Raw genomic sequence first — 14342 nt, 5'->3', positions numbered from 1 at the left:
ATGAAATGATTGCCTTGTGCTTATAAAAATGGCAATCATGAGATTTCATGTTAATGACTGTCAGGTCGTACTATTTGGCTTCTGTGTTTCTCTTTCCATAGAAAGCATGTCCAACCTAGTGTTGATAGGAAAGCTAATGAAGAGCATGGTATTATGCTAACCCAGGGTTAGAATCAGCATTTGTTTCTAGCTGCTAAGACTTCATGACAAAACTAAAAGTAGTCCAGATATATGTATTTCTTTATATCTTGTTTTAATTGAATGTCTTTAAAAATATGTAGTGACTAAGAATACTGTTCAAAATACATTTTAGTCAGCTTAATATTGAAGCTTTTATTATTATTATTATTTTTAGGTATAAAGGATTAGTGAATAGCAAAAGTATCCCTTCTTCTCTCATTTCTTTTTTCTTCAGTTCACCATACTTATGGCTGCACTGAATATACAAATTTTGATGCTATAACCATTCACTCTTCCTCTTTCTGATGGCTGCATATTCAAATAATAGACAAAATATCTAAGAAAAAATAGATATCTTCTTGAATGTGGAGTTTTCTGTCTCAAACATATATAATGAAAATATATGTCTACACAGAGGGAGTAAGGGTTTATAGAAGCTGAAACATCAGATACATAGACATGGCTTCTGGATATATCTAGAGTAAATAAATTGATTTCATTAAAGAAATGTGGAAAAATTTAAAAGGGGTTTCTTCAAGTAACTATTTTATTTAAAAAGTCTTATTTAAGGTAATAGAGCCCAGTAGTTAGGATGTGGGAGGTCCATTTCTGTGGAAGTGAATTCTCAAGAGTGCTGTAAGAAGGAAGAACTGCAATTTTTGCTCCCTAGATTTGAATATGGCAGCGGTTAATTTTAGAAAGTGAGGGGCATTGTTTGAAGCAGAGCTTGACCCATCGAGACGGAACTGGGAAAAAGCAGAGAGGAACAGAAGTTGCCCCCAGCACAGCTGAAAGAACTTCAGTTCTCTGACACACTGGTCAGTGACACACAAAATCCAGCATGCAAACAGGAAAAAGTGGTTTTGAAGCTGAGGCAGTCCAAGACACCCACGATCACTTTGAAAACCTTTTCAGCATTCACCTCAAGAAATGAACCTTCACATTTCTTGTGCACATTCTGACTGGCAGCCTACAAGTGGGAGATCAAGGAAGATGATTATAAAATCCAGAACTTGCTTACGTAAGGCCAGATTCATCTGCAAGTTCGAGTGGTTCAGTGGTGTGGTGGAGGTGGTGATGGGGAGGGTGGGAAGGAGAGTTGTCATGATGGTGATTTGTTTTGTGTTTAAGAGCGCTTAGAAAATACAAAATGTTAAAGAATTTATTTCGACTGAAAAAAATTGTAAAATGCTTCAACTTTGATCTATTTATGACACAGTTGGGAGTAAGAGGGACGGAAATGTTAAATCTGTGGGTGTCGGGTACTCAGGTAGACCTCTGAGTCACAGAAAATTAACTTGGGATATACTCTACTCACCATTCGGTCCAACTTCTGTACTTTGTAACTGTGGAAATCATATCTTAGAGAAGTTCAGTTTCCAAAAACCTTACCATGGCTCTGTAGAACAACCAAGACTAGCCTCTGGTGCTGTCTTTGTTCTCAAAGGCCTAATACAATGGTACTATAACACTGCATTACAGGCCTAGATAGGGAAGTTACAACAGAGGCCAAAGCAATTGATCTCTTGCTTGAATTCAAATGAGTTTGATTACCATGTTCCCAAGTCCCTGTGGATCTAAAGGTAGTACTTTAAGTAATAGCATTTCTTTGGTTAAAATTTTTTAAAGAGTTTAATTGAAACCACTTTTCCCAAAGTTAAGTAGGAAATATTTTTATCCGTGGGTCAGACATGCTGGAATAGTGATGTCTTATTGAAGGAGACAGCATTTCTGCCAAAGCTAATTAGTTTACCTTGAGCCCTAACTGTCTTTGGCTGAAAGTGATAACTGAAAGCACTTCTGTGAGCTTCTCATTAGCTCATGGGGGTATTCACTGTGCACATCCTGCCTCTGTCAGTAAATGTGTCTTAAATCATAGCTTTGGGTATGGCTGGACAGCCTGAACAATGCCGGCTTTCATGCGGGCCCAGGATATAGAGTCTGTGCAAATGGGAAGCACTCTCACTCTTGGCTCATACAGTGGACTCATAATCCTTTCCTTCCAGGAATCTCACCAAACAACCAAACTGCAGGTTTCCTTTAAGTGAAATTCCAGCCAATTCTTATTAACTTCTGGTACTTCTTCCTCAACTCTAAGACTTCTGGTTTTAGTGCCTGTGAATTGCAAGACTGTGCTTATTAGTGACTAGTATAAGAAGAGGGAACTTGGGGCTGGCGTAGAAAAGAATGTTGAAGTTTCTATTAAAGTCAACTAAAGACTTTGGGCAATGAAGCCTTGGGAGAGATAGTTAGCTGAGGGAAAGTGGAGGGGGACAAGGAAAAGGAAATGGAGTGGTTTGCGGGGAGACTAGGAGGAGGAGAGGAAGGGAGGAGAATGAATAGAAAGGGACAATAATTGTTGTAGTAACTACAGTCCTGTTCATTAAGTATTTCTAGCTCTCCTTCCCTGTGCAAATGGACAATTATACTCTCCCCCTTCAGACGTTAGTCATGGCCTTGTGGCTTATTTGGCTAATACAACATGAACGGACATGATGATGTGCCATTCCAGGCAGAAACAGCAAGAATGTGGTTCTCCACATTTCCTTCTTTCTGCTGTAATCTTAGAAGTGCCCTGTCAGCTTGATCCCTGAGTGGCAGTGATGAGTAGCGTCCTCTGCCAACTTGCACTGGACAGGTTGTGTGAGCCAGGAAATAAACCTTTGTTAAGGCATTGAGATTTTGTTCTTGTGATATAACCCAATTTATCCCATCTAATATAGAAACTGGAACCTAGAAGGTGGGAGCTGGTATAACAAAACTATAAATAGGTGGATCTGGCCTAGCTGCTAAGTAGCAAAGAAACTTGTCAGAGGCTGGAAAGACCATGATCCACCGGGGCCTGTGCAAGGAACACTCTCCAGCCCTGGGGTGGGGAACCCTGCCGTGCCTGCCCAGAGGGATTTCAGAATTTTTGCAGACCAGTGACCTCTGTAGGTCTTCCATTCTTCTATTCTTTTTATCTTTGTATATTGGCAGGAGTTGGGCCTACAACTTAACATCTTTGGGGTTCCTAGGTTTCCAGATCAAGAGGAGTTACATCTATACCTTTTACAGAGACTCATGTATTGCTCAGAAATCCTAACCATGCTTCAACATGGTGAAAATCTAAACTAAGCAAAAGATCTAAGACCAATGAAGGAAAAATGATTGCAACACATGACAGAAAAGGGCTAAGTCATTGTTATATTAGGAACACTTATAAAACAGTAAAGAAGAATCCAACAGAGCAATAAGATGATGTGCAAGGGATATAAACAGTTATTGTGTTAGTCTGGGGCCTCTGAGAGGTGGCTGCCAAGGCAGGATGAAATGTGCAAGAGGACATGCATGCGAGAGGAAATGAGGAAGGAGCTACAAGAGGCTGAGATGGTTCTCAGACCAAAAGGTGAGTCTGATGCTGAGGGAGAGAGGGATGGAAGTTTGAGTAAAACGGTCCTAAGGAAACTTAGGACCATGCAGTCTAAGGAAACTTCTGCAAGGTTGCTGGGGACTCCTTGAGCCAAAGTTGCCGTCTGAGAATTCCCAAGAATGGGCTGGTTGGGGTGCCCCTGCCATACTCAGTGGATGGCTGGGAGCAGAGGACAGCAGCTGGGACCCCTGAACAGCTGCATGCCCTGTAGTTGGAGGTCTGCAAGACACGTTCTTCTGGTCACTACTGTCAACTTAAAGATGTTAAACACGTGCTGAGATGAGCAACATCCAATGGATTTCAAAATAACACAATGACAAGAAATTCCTTCTTCATCCCTCAATAGGTAAAACATTAAACTACTTGATGGTATAATATGTTGACAGAGATGGGAGAAAGAGATCACTCATCCTTCATTTATGAGAGTGTAAACTTGTATAACCTTCCCAGAGATAATTTTCTCTATCTCTCAGAATCACAGATGCATATGCCTCTGGCCCAGCAAGCAATTCTATCTTTCTAATGTATCCCATAGATACATGCACACATGCACAGAGTAGTATGTTCCAAGATATTTATCTGAGCAATGATCGTAATAGCAAAAGATTGGAGACAACTTAAATGCCCATCAATAAGGAACCAATTATATAAAATATTTCTATCCATAAAATTAAATATATGCCTTTAAAACAATGAGGCATGTAACGATAAGGCACACTATCCAAGATACAAGTTTAAGTTAAAAAAAGAAGATGCGGGGACTTCCCTGGTGGTCCACTGGTTAAGACTTCGCCTTCCCATGCAGGGGGTGCGGGTTCGATCCCTGGTCAGGGAGCTAAGATCCCACGTGCCTCACAGCTTAAAAACAAAAAAAAAAACCAAAAATTCCCCCACCAAAACATAAAACAGGAGCAATATTGTAACAAATTCAATAAAGACTTTAAAAATGGTCCTCATCAAAAAAAAAAAATCTTAAAAAAAAAAAAAGAAGATGTAAAGCAATGGTAAAATATGCTAACATTTGTGTTTTAAAAGAGGAGTCCTATATATACATATCATTTGTACATTTGTATCTCTGGAAGGCCATATAAGAAACTAGTGACAGTGACTGCCCTTGGGGACATATCCAGTGGATATTTGGGACCAGAAGTGGTAAGGAGACTTAACTTTTCACTGTGTTTCTTTTTTTAAATTCAAGTATGGTTGATTTATAATATCACTTTAGTTTCAGGTGTACAGCGCAGCGATTCAGTTATATATATATATAATTTCATATATATATATAATAATGTTATTTCAGGTACACTGGAATCTTGTGCTAGGACAATTTTTTTTTTCCTCAAATGGCTGTTGAATTTATTTGCTTGATCAATAATGGGCTAGGACAATTTTTGCTGTATTAGGAAGATTTGCCTTTTACCAGAATCTGCCCTATATTGAACAGTGCTACAACATTCTAGAGAGAAACCAGAATATAGTGTTACAATCAAGTTTGGGGACATGATTTTAAGATTCCATTTATCACTTTGCAAAAGATATTTTTGAAAACAAAACCAAACTCCACGTTTTTCTCGAAGGTCACACATTAGTATGACGCAGGGTAAGCTATTAATGAAGAACACAATATGAATACTTCCACTGTTTTCAAGGAGAATCAGAACAGGAGACATTTTTTAAAAAAGGGATGGCCGTTTTTTGCATCTGTGTCTTTGAACGTATGTTCTAGGCTCCCATCTGCATCTCTGAAATATGGTATTCCAGAGTCATACAACTGAAGGGATCTTAGAGATCACCTGTGGTTTTTTTTTCCTCTTATTTTATAGATGAAAAAACTGGAGCCCAGAGTAATTAAATTAAATTTCCCAAGGTCACACACAACTAGAAGAAAAGTCAAATTTTCCTACTTCCGTCATCAGAACACTTAAGGTTAGCATGGCCCTGTCTTTACAAATGTAGTGTCTCTGACCACTTCTGATCACACTACCCAGAGGCTCAGGAAATCCTTTAGGTGGGCTTCTTGTGTATGCTTTCTTTCCTACCACTTGCTTAGGTCTTCCCAGAAAGATTCCCTGTTGCTACGCATTTCCTGGTGAGCCAAATAGCAAGGCTGGCATGAAGAAATGAGATTGCTCATTTTTCTCCATTTTAGAATTTATCTTGAGCCTTTTTTTCTTCTCACAATTACCGTATGAGTATTGATTTTAATGAATTCTGCCTATTAAGATTCCCCTTAGGTTCCAAAGCCAGCCTGGTAATTAACTGTTACGCTTTCCTCTTGCTGGCAGTATTGTTAGGTGAGTTACTGCCACTCTCGGTCGGTCACAAAGTGGGATCAATGTTCCTCTATGGCTCTGCCCTTAAGGGTCCAGACACAGATGCAGTTCCTGTCTCAGGTGGTTTTCCCTATCTTGTTACAGACATGAGAGTAGGAAAACAAGGCTCTCAGATTGAATGACGCTTTCCCTATTCAGTAAGGCAGATCCACTTGTATCAGATCCTTCAAATGGTGTGCATGTTGTTAGCAAGTATTTTGGTCATGTCCAGATGGATTTTTTGATGCTTGCCTGATGTTGAAAACTGCTGATGGCATAATATCAGACTGTGTCCCTTCGTATTTCCTGGTACTTTCGTTGGGTGGAATAGGGCTTGAAACAAAATTTATAGTCAGTATTGTCTTCTGCTTTCATTTCATCCTGAATTCTGGGAATGGTAAAGAATTCTTCTCAGTAATTTATTGGATATATGAAATCTAATCTCCCAGAAAATGAATGTGATGTTTAGGGTTTTAGAAGAAAATTTTTGAGACTCAACTCTCAATGTGTATATTTTGTACTTATGCAGATTTTACTGACCAAATTTGTATTTGGGTTTGTAGTTATGATGTAATAGGTGTTTGGGATAATGATGGTAATTCTGGGCTTTGTTTGTAGATAACCAATTAGTAATTGGGTGAGAGCCATGACAACAATGCTTTTAGATTAAATCAAAACCCCTGCCATTTTCTGGGGCCTGTTATTGAGTGCAATCCATTATTTTTAGTGAAACAGCTAAACGGTTTAATGTACCCTCTGTGACGTTCAGAAGCTCTGGGTTTACTGACGAGACTACAAAGCTCTCTGCATTCTCTTGAACAAATAGTGAAGGTGGAGAGTGTCCAGGCCTATCTGTTCCTCATATGCCAAGCGCCCTTCCTTTATGATTGCCTTTCCCCTCCTAGGGTGTCCCGTCCGCCTCACAGACTCTCTCTTGGGTACCTTGAAACCTTTGCAGTCAGAGTTTCTTTTCTCAGGTTGGTAGTCAAGACTGTCAGTCAATGCTGAGGATTTCATTCCCTTGTGATTTTGTGTTCTTGCCTGGTCAGTCTGGGAGAGTCTGACTTGAATGGAAGTTGAACGCACATCTTGAAGGCCAAAGCTGGAATAACTGGGTCAGAGAACTCAGAGTAGTCATTACAAAAAATTATGTAATCAGATGACTATCTTCTCTTATTTGCTCCTCGGTAATATACTTAAGCAACTATCACACGGCAGGCTGAAATGAGGCATTTTGTGCCCCTTGTCTTATGTTTAGCAAAACATCGCTGGACACGAAAAATATAGGGATGCCTTGAAGCATAACACTGATTTGCAGGATTGTCATGGACTTTTAGAAAGAAATGACAGGTTACTGACCCATTGTTGGTATAGTCAAACAATTCACTCGTTCAATCATTTGTTACTGAGCACATAGTATTTGCATATCACCATCATGAGATACATGAAGTAAACTATATGTTTCCTGCCCTCAAGGAGAATATATCTAGGAGTGATTGAGTCTGATCTAAGACAGTGCTGTCTGCGAAGCAGATGAACTCAAGTGGGAACAATGACAGCGCCTGTGAGCAGCTGTCACACAAATGAGCCAGAGGAGAGGGTATTCATGTATTCAGCTCAGAAAAGACTTTGGTCACATGTAACTACGTGTAGGAACACGACTCACAGCTGGATTTTAAGGGCAATTATGCAACTAGGACAATACTAAGCAAGACTGATTTCCCTTCAGACTCGAGTCCTGCGAAATAGGAATGTGTTCCCTATCTCCTTTCACAGCAATGCTTAATGGTGCGCCTGTGCGACCACAGAACCATCCTTTAAGGGAGAAAGTGAGTGACAGTTATTGACAAAATTTGCTGGGAATTAATTTTCTGCAGTTCCCTAGTGAGCACATGCATTTTCTATTTCAAGATCATTGTTGCCCATGACAGAAATGTAAGATAAAATGGGGCTATGTCTGATACATGTAAAACATAATACATTATACTTCCAGGGGAAAAATGTTCAAATTTGTTCCAAAGAAGGTTACACAGAGGCTAAAGTTTCTGGTAATGAAACACTCAGTGTTTGAATACTAACTCACCTTGAGATTGTTTAATAGTGTTACATTCTGAGGCCTGCTTGCTTCAGGTGTCTGATGTATGGTTATTTCCAATGTTCCTCTTCTAGAAGATGGTGCTCCTGGGAAGAATAAGCAGGACATTTGTTTTTTTAAGCAGTTTCTTTAAAGTTACTCACAGCTTATCCTCTGAAAGGATTACTTTAGAGGAATAAGCAGGATGCCAAATACGATCTAAATGCAAGTTTGGTATTCCTAAATGACCCCAAAATAGGATGGTAGATAAAAGCATACCTCTGGAATCAGACTGCCGGATTGGCTTTGAATCTTTGCTCTGACACTTACTAGCTGTGTGACCTTGACCGAGTTACTTAACCTCTCTGTGCCTTGAAAGGTCTACCACATAAAGTTGTTGTGAGAATTAAATAAGTCAGAAAGAAAAGTCAAAAGAATTAAATAAGTCAATAGTAACTCAAGTCGTATATCCAGTACGTAACCTATTGGAAATAGCCCCGAGTATTCCTACCTTAGAGCAAGTGCTCAAAAAGTACTTGTGGTTGTGATTGTCATTATCTCAAACCCTAGACATTCTATTTACTGATATATGGGCCACCAAGTTTCATGTCTGTCAATGGCTGCTTGACTTTGTAACCCGGAAACATTTTTAGTGTCCGTGGAATGACTATGATTCCTTACATGAAGGCCTAGGCTAATTCCCAAGACCTCTGCTTCTTTCCCAAATGCTACACATTGGATAAATTTCCCTTTATTTACTTTGTATACAATTTATTCCCTATTTCCAAGAAGGATTCAAAGTGTTGATTAGAGGTCTAAGTCCTCCAGCTGCGTTGGCATTTCCTGGTGGGTCATTTCACAGTTGTGTACAGAGATCCTGGGGGGTCGTTTCACAGTTGTGTACAGAGACCTCATTGTTCTCTGTTACCACTTGGCTGAACAAATGTGACACAATCCCTTGTTGGAGCAAATCTGTGGCGGGTTTGCTGAGTGTGGAATTTCCGTTGAAAAATCTAATGCAGGGTCTAAAGGATCCTCTTTGGCTCCACGCTGAGCATAATTGAACTGATGTCAGAGTGTTCTTACACAAGAGCTACCTCCCATCCCACCAGGACTGTCAATATTTCCATAGCACCTGCAACGTGCAAGGGAGAAAATATTCGTTTACCTTCAGAATATTTATTTCTAAATCAGAAAGCATTGCGTGTCAAATTTTCCCAGTGTCCGTGGAATGGAGGCACCGTGGAATGGAGGCACGCAGGCACCAGAATAGATCCAACAGGAACTTTATGAGGGTTGTGTTGAAAAACAAAACAAAACAAAATTTAAGACGGTGTTTTTCTCTGTTTCACCTAGTAGAAAATATCCAAGTATGTCAGAGTACCAAGACTGGGCAGCCTGAGAAAGGGGAAAAAACATGGTGCCCAGGCTGCATTATTTTGTATGGAGATAGAGAATAGGGCTGCCCTCCATCCTTTCCCCCTTGGTTTGTGGTTTTGGTCAGCTTTACACCTGCCAGGAGGAAACTGGGGGTTCAGACCCTGCCCGCCATTCTGCTCTGTGTCTCCACCCTAGTTCTTGGGGAATCCAATGCTTTCAGACTCCTTCTTCTTCTCCAGCTCATCCAAACCTTATCAGGCTCTGTCCTTCTACTGTCTTCATTCTCTGATAATCACCAGAGAAATAAACAGTGTTACTCACATTGGTTACCTCAAGGTCACTGTAATTCCAGGATAGGCATGTATCTACGTATTTGCATGAGTTGGGAGAGGTAACGATCAATATATATTTAGGAAAGAGTGTGAGTAACTTCTATGCTGCTTCTAATAAATCTAGGCACCTTAGCTGTTAGTTTTTTTGTGGTGGTTGTTGTTGCTCTGAAAACTAGGACAGTAGATGCTGACTGGATATATATATATATATGTGTATGTATGGATGGATGTGTATATGTATGTATGGATGGATATATGTATGTATGTATGTATGGATATATGTATGTATGGATATGTATATATGTATGGATGGATATGTATATATGTGTGTATGGATGTATACATGTGTGTATGTATGTCTATATGTATGTCTATATGTATGTATGGATGGATATGTATATGTGTGTATGGATATGTATATATGTGTGTATGGATGTATATATGTGTGTATGGATGTATATATGTGTGTATGGATGTATATATGTATGTATGGATGTATATATGTATGTATGGATGGATGGATATGTATATGTGTGTATGGATATGTATATATGTGTGTATGGATGTATATATGTGTGTATGGATGTATATATGTGTGTATGGATGTATATATGTATCTGTGGATGTATATATGTGTGTATGGATGTATGGATATGTATATATGTGTGTATGGATGTATATATGTATCTATGGATGTATATATGTGTATATGGATGTATATATGTATGTATGGATGTATATATGTATGTATGTATATATGTATGTATGGATGTATATATGTATGTATGTATGGATGGATATGTATATGTGTGTATGGATATGTATATATGTGTGTATGGATGTATATATGTGTGTATGGATGTATATATGTGTGTATGGATGTATATATGTATGTATACATATATTTTTACTTTATGTATATGGTAAGTGTGTGTGTATATATATATATGTTTGTATGTAAAACACAGCTTATCCATTATCCTGCTGATGGACCATTTAATTGTTTCTAGTAAGAAATATTTAAAGTGATGTGCAGATGAAATAAAAGTACATGAACATGTTCATGTTAGAGCAAATCATCATCAAAATACGGAAAGAGGAAGGAAATGGAAAACTGTATCTTTATTTTTTAAAAAAAGCTTTATAAATTACTGCATGTGTAAGTGTTAAAGAAAGCTTTGTAAATTACTGCATTGTGTAAGTGTTAGTTATCTTGACAAAGGAAAATAAATGTACCCTAACAGTGTGTGGGGACATGCACTTGGTCCATGTCTCAGTGCCTACCCTCTTTAGAAGCCACGAAGCCAGGGCTCCTGGTTATGTTCTGCATCAGCTCTTCCCCCTGATCAAGATGAGATTCTCTCATCATCAGACCCTCTCAAGTTCAGCCTCTTGGCCTTCAACTGCTGTGAGGCCCAATGTCAAGGACCTTCTAGCTTCCACTGCTTTGGCAAGGAATTCAAGGGAACTATCTATCACACCATGTAATTTAAAAGCAGAACCATCCTAAGGAATCCAGGTCACAGGAAGTAGGATATATTGGAAAGCACTTTACTAGGTTACTGCCAGCCACCCAGATGGGGTGGGGAGGAAGGGTACTTGACCTGTGTCTTCTCAGCATGGGGTCCTCTCCTGATAGTGCTTCACTCACTGTGCATTGAACATTCCACACAGCATGATTTACTGGTGCTAAAAGCCTCTTTGCTGACTCGTTCATTTTGCTCTGACAGTTGGCTTGTGATATGGGTATTATTTTATACAAGTACATTACCTTTTGTTGTTTAGAGCTAATAGATCTACTCAGTTAATTGCGAACTGTGCTTAGTCTTCTAATTAAATGGAGAGGGGCAGAATGCAAACATGAAACAAGAAAGATGTATGTGAGCAGGATTGAGGGAGAAATAATGGAAAGCGCGCTGGACTGGGCATCCCTGGGTTTGAGTCCTGCTCTCCAGGTTCCCATCTACTGGGGCTGGTCCAAGCATATCTGAAGCTCTGTCTAATGCTCGATTCATTCCATGAAATCTCCGTGTCTTTTCTCATTTTTCATGGCAGGCCACATGGTGTCCCTCTCCCTTTGATTCCTTATAATTTTTCCAGGCCAGGGGCAGGGTCAAATCTGTCTATCTATCTATCTTCCTCCCTCCCTCCCTCTCCCTCTCCCTCTCCCTGTCTCTCTTTCTCTCTCTATCTTCCTTCTCTTCTCTTTCCCTTTCTTGCTCCCTTCCTCCCTTCCTTCCTTTCTCCCTTTCCTCCCCTTTCTGTCCCCTCCCTCCCTCCTTTCCTTCCATCCTTTTTGTTCTCATTATCCTTTCTCAAGGCTCCCAAACAGGGGATGGGGAAGTGAAATGGAATTTCTTTTTGTGGTATCACTTATTACTTTAACATATCACAGGAATTTACATAACAGGCTAGAGAACAGAAGTAAGAGACAACAGGTGCTTCAGTACCACCCATATTATCATTTTTCATATTTTTAAAAATAAATTTATTTATTTATCTTTTTATTTTTGGCTGTGTTGGGTCTTTATTGCTGCACACGGGCTTTCTCCAGTTGTGGCGAGCGGGGGCTACTCTTTGTTGCGGTGGCTTCTCTTGTTGCGGAGCATGGGCTCTAGGGGCACTGGCTTCATTAGTTGTGGCCCGTGCGCTCAGTAGTTGTGGCTCGCAGGCTTAGAGCTCAGGCTCAGTAGTTGTGACGCACCGGCTTAGTTGCTCCGTGGCATGTGGGATCTTCCCGGACCAGGGCTCAAACCCATGTCCCCTGCATTGACAGGCAGATTCTTAACCACTGTACTACCAGGGAAGTCCCTTTTTTCATATTTTTATTATTTCATTTTAAGGAGGAGGAAACTGAACATCAGAGATGTGAAATAGCTTGACCAAAATCACATGGTTAACATTGGCAAACCTACATCTATCTAAGTCCAAAACCCTATGATCTTCCCTTTACAGAGCATCACCCCCTCTTGAGAGTGAACCATTGCTTTGAAGAACTGACCGTGTTCCAGCTTTGAAGAGTAGGATCTTGGTGGCTCACACAGGGCCTTCTCTCTTCACTATTCCTAATTGCACACTAAGCTAGACAGTTCCAACTTTCTTTTAGCTTCTTCAAAGTAAGTGTGGGGTTCCTTCATCTGTAGAATTCAAGATTCTTAAACTTTTACAGATCATAAAGGTAGAGAATCGGATGAAAGTTATCCTCATGAATTTAAAGACACACACACACACTTCACACTTTTGTATAATAATTGCAGGGGATGCAGAGGCCCCCTGAGGCCTAACTCTGGACCCCTGTTAAAGGTTAGTCAATTAGGAAGATTACTTTTCACAGGTCAGGGTCTGGGAAGGTGTCCAATCTTCTCTATCCAGGGCAAACAAATTCTTTTTTCAGCCCCCTGTGAGGGCATGGTGCCCATGCCTTATCCCAGCTGAAGTTTTTTCTAGATAACCGTTTGCATGTGTGTGCCTGGCTTGCTTGGACTGGTGAGCTCAGTGGGGCAACTAACTAGAGATGATCATTTTGGTTGGGGTCTGTACTGTGCCTCACTCCCTCCACCTGAAATATTGGCATGATTCCTGTTTTCTCTGCTCCTTAGAGCAAAGGTAAAAGGAGATAAGGTGTGAGAGCACTTCGAAAGTGAATCTACATGCCCATGTGTCCCTGAGGAGGATCCTCTGGGCTTGGCCATTTTTCACAGAGCCTATCATTCCAAGTCTTTTTCTTGAATCATATTGCTTCAAAACAGCTGTAGCTGACAGTTCTCAGACTTTCTGAAGGAAGGGAAAATTTGGTATTCCACCTAAGGCTTAGCTGGAGACCAGCCACCTGCTGGTGTCCTTCCCAGCTGCTCAGGCCTTTCATTTTATTTATTTATTTTTTTAAGGTTTTTTTTTTTTTTAATGTGGACCATTTTTTTTAAAAAGTCTTTATTGAATTTGTTACAATATTGCTTCTGTTTTATGCTTTGGCCCTTTGGCCATGAGGCATGTGGGACCCTAGCTCCTCGATCAGGGATCAAACCCGCACCCCCTGTACTGGAAGGCGAAGTCTTAACCACTGGACCGCCAGGGAAGCCCCAGGCCTTTCATTTTAAATGCACTCTGGAGCTTAGACTGGACAGACCCTTCCATTCTTCATTTTTCTCTGAGTGCTACCCAGTGCTGCTGGCAAATTTATAGCTGGCTGGTTTTGTTAATTAGAAAAAAATTCTGATGCTTGAAGATTATGGAAGTCATCGAGTACTGTAAGCTAAGCACCTATCAGGTTTCACCATCAACGCAGGGAAACATGACACCTGTCCTTAAATGCTTGGCACAATCATTTTATGCTGTGGATTTGAAGTTTGGGATGTGTCATGGTAGTCTCCCTGCTGTTCATTTAGGTAAAGACTCAGTGGTACTCAAGCCGTAACGCGGTCTTATTATAGGCATGGCGCTGGTGTCATTCACAGAGTGAGCAATTCTGCTTCATTTTCTCATTGCGATGCAAAAGATGCTTACAACTTTAATGCTGTCTTTGCTGCCTTTTGGAGCCCTTTTTAGGACTAATCATTTGACTTTGCACTAATGAGATTATACCCAGCAGGGGCAGATATTTTCCTTTTTAATTTTCATTCCTATTATTTAATTGGCATTACACACACATAATG

This window comes from Eschrichtius robustus, chromosome 2 (genome assembly GCF_028021215.1).
Source record: "Eschrichtius robustus isolate mEscRob2 chromosome 2, mEscRob2.pri, whole genome shotgun sequence".
Classification (NCBI taxonomy): Eukaryota; Metazoa; Chordata; class Mammalia; order Artiodactyla; family Eschrichtiidae; genus Eschrichtius; species Eschrichtius robustus.
This window is presented reverse-complemented; position numbering follows the sequence as displayed.